Source organism: Echinops telfairi, unplaced genomic scaffold, assembly GCF_000313985.2.
Source record: "Echinops telfairi isolate 266 unplaced genomic scaffold, ASM31398v2 ScPeMD7_7470;HRSCAF=8508, whole genome shotgun sequence".
NCBI classification, from domain to species: Eukaryota; Metazoa; Chordata; class Mammalia; order Afrosoricida; family Tenrecidae; genus Echinops; species Echinops telfairi.
This window is the reverse complement of record NW_022111374.1, coordinates 595,760-598,643: the sequence shown is the minus strand read 5'-3', so window position 1 is coordinate 598,643 and position 2,884 is coordinate 595,760. Positions and strand designations below refer to the sequence as shown.

General features: G+C 41.5%; 1 long non-coding RNA gene across 1 annotated transcript in view; it reads right to left on the bottom strand.

Annotated features, from left to right (window-relative positions):
* Window positions 1-565: 565 nt before the first annotated feature.
* The window catches only part of LOC123520883, a 2,741-nt gene continuing 422 nt past the window's right edge, over window positions 566-2,884 (bottom strand). The window contains exons 2-3 of the long non-coding RNA XR_006679621.1: window positions 1,305-1,455; window positions 566-633 (exon numbers count right to left, since the gene is read on the bottom strand). This is a non-coding gene — a long non-coding RNA (uncharacterized LOC123520883). The remainder of the gene's footprint in view (window positions 634-1,304; window positions 1,456-2,884) is intronic.

Here is a 2,884-nt window from a genome sequence, read left to right as displayed (position 1 = left end):
GGGTGTGAGGACTGCGTGAAGGCATTTTTATAGTTCCTGCCGCCCTTGTGAGTTCTCATATGTACTCGGAGGGCTGAAGCACGTGGGAAATCTTTCCCACATTCTTTACCCACATATGTATCTGAACTACGAAATGTTTCATGTGAGATTACAGATGAAAGACCACTACAGGAATTAGAAGTTTTCCTAGGATCACACTTAGGACCGCTCACAGCATCTCCAATGGTTGAGAAACCACAGAAATCTTTCTCAGATTGGGAACATGGATAGAATTTCTCAATGGGGTGTGCTCTCATAGGATCCTTGAGGGCTGCCAAACTGAAATGAGTTTCAGGTTCCTTTTGACTATAAGTTTTCTGTCCTGGAAAAGTGCTCAGAGGTGTGGTCAGGTTAGAGTCACAACTACAAGGTTCTTTACATTTCACGCCCTCACAGAGATGGCACCCTGTGTGAGACCTGATATGGTGATCATGTGACGCGTCCTCCATGAAGGCTTTCCCACACTCACGCCATTGAAATGGATTTCCTTCAGGAAAACTCCTTTGTATCAAAGTAAGATATGGAACCTGGCTGGAGGCTTTCCCACACGGATTACCTTCATTGCTTTCACAGTGTTTCTGTGCTTTCAGAGCGCTGTTGAAACAAAGCAATATACTACTGGCATTGCTTCTACATTCAAATTAACTAACACAGCGAACTTGCATGCTTTCTAGACTGAAATATGTGTTTTCTAGTAGGTGCTGTTACCAATTCTGTCAACGTGAAATATGTTTCCAATACTGTGCATCCCACTCACGTGTTTGAAATATTCTACAACTAAAATCACATAAACACAGGTGACAGCTGGGTTTATATATACAACCATAATTACAAGTATGTGTACACATAGGAATATATATTAACATCAATCCTGTTCTGAACTGGGTCACAACTTTTATGCCATTTTCATTGGCAATGAGGGCAGCAATTGAGTATGGCTATAGAAACATTCAGGGCAGAAGGAAACTGATTGATGACAGCACCGTGAGGGAGACCCTCACTAAAGGAGGTGTAGATGATGGCCAATTTGGAGTGAGACACTGGCTAACTATTTCTTCTAGGGCCAAGCATGATGGAAACACATTGATTTGCTGTGCAACGCCTATGCTGCCCTTCTGTACACGGACAATTCCTGTACCATTGCAAAGAGACTTGAGGGATGCTCTCTGATGGGAATATACTGGTGTATTTCAAGGTCTGTCCCGATACTTTTGAAGCCCTTCTCCTGAGCCACTACTTGCTTCTTAGATTGAAACACAACTCACCTCAAATGTACCCGCTGCTTTTCACGCTGGTCTTTACTGACTCGTGACTCGGAGATTTCAGCTACAATGGAAGACCAGGTCTCACTCTTCATGAGCTGCAGCGTTATATGTTCAGTAGATAGTATTTCCCCTCCATTAAGGCTTTGAGAGACTGAGCCATTCAACATATAAGACAAAAATGACAGGAATTATGAGCATGAGAGACTTACTATGGTCAAAGAAAATTATAGCTACATTCACTGTTGAAGCATCTTAGTAACAGCTCTAATGCTTTTATTACAGGAAATTCGTCCATTAGATCAAGAGGGATGGTGACAAAACAATGTCATTAGGAGAAACAGAAAAACAGAGGGCACAGTGGAGGGATAGTGGGGTGGATATGGGCAACTGATGATACAGATCTACACATAACCTTCTCCCTGTGGGATGGACAACAGAAAAGCGGGTGAAGGGCGATGTCAGACAGTGTTAAGATAAGACAATATAATAATTTACAAATATTCAAGGGTTCATGAGGAAGGGGGAGCAGGGAGGCAGGGGGAAAATGAGGAGCTGATACCAGGGGCTCAGGTGGAAAGCAAATGTTTGGAGAATGATGATGGCAATAAATGTACAAATGTGCTTGATACAATGCATGTTTGTACGGATTGTGAGAAGCGTTGTATGAGGCCCCAATAAAGTTATTTGGGAAAAGTATGCAAATATATATATTTATATCACAAGATTCAAGTGATAATCAAATAGGAAAAAGACCTAAGTGACCGCAGCTGTGAAAACATTGCTAACATCAGAAATCACACACCGGAATCCGATTATTGTGCCAAAGTAAAATACGGAAAATTGTGCCCTCAAGCCAAAATACTTTCAAGATGTCCAATTTAAATGTGATTTTCTTCGGATAACGCAAGCCTTTCAAACAATATTAACTTCACCATGTGTCTCAACATAGTTGAGTGAGTCATATAACCACTGTCGTTCCCCGTTTATCAATAAATACAATAGTGTAGAAGTGACATGGTGCTTATCTAAACTATGAGAGCTGTGACCAATCCCTGGGACTCAGCCACTGTCTCCCATTTCAGAGCCTCTCAACATGACAAAGGAGTCCGCGGTGGTGGAGCGATTACATTTTTGGCTGTGATCCGCAGGGTCAGCAGTGTACAACCACCAGTAGCCCCGTGGGACAAAGACTGGGCTTCCTCATCCGTTAAACAGTTACAGTCTCAGAAACCCACAAGGGGCAGGCAAAGGTCAGTACTGGCTTGATGGCAGTGGATGTGATTTGGAATATGAACAGAAGATAAATTTACTGTCATAATCATAAAGAATTGTAAAAGAAAATCATAATTTCAAACTACCAAGGAACAAATCTTGGAGACACTGGAAAGGAGCCTTGCAGACAATCTACCGTTGGAAAACTGGGAGGTCCTCAAGGTTTTCACAGAAAACAATTGACGCCTCACTTTTGGACCTAGTTTTTTTTTTTTTTTTTCCTGATTTTATTATTTTTTATTTTTTAACATTTTATTAGGGGCTCATACAACTGTCATCCCAATCCATACACACATCAATAGTGTAAA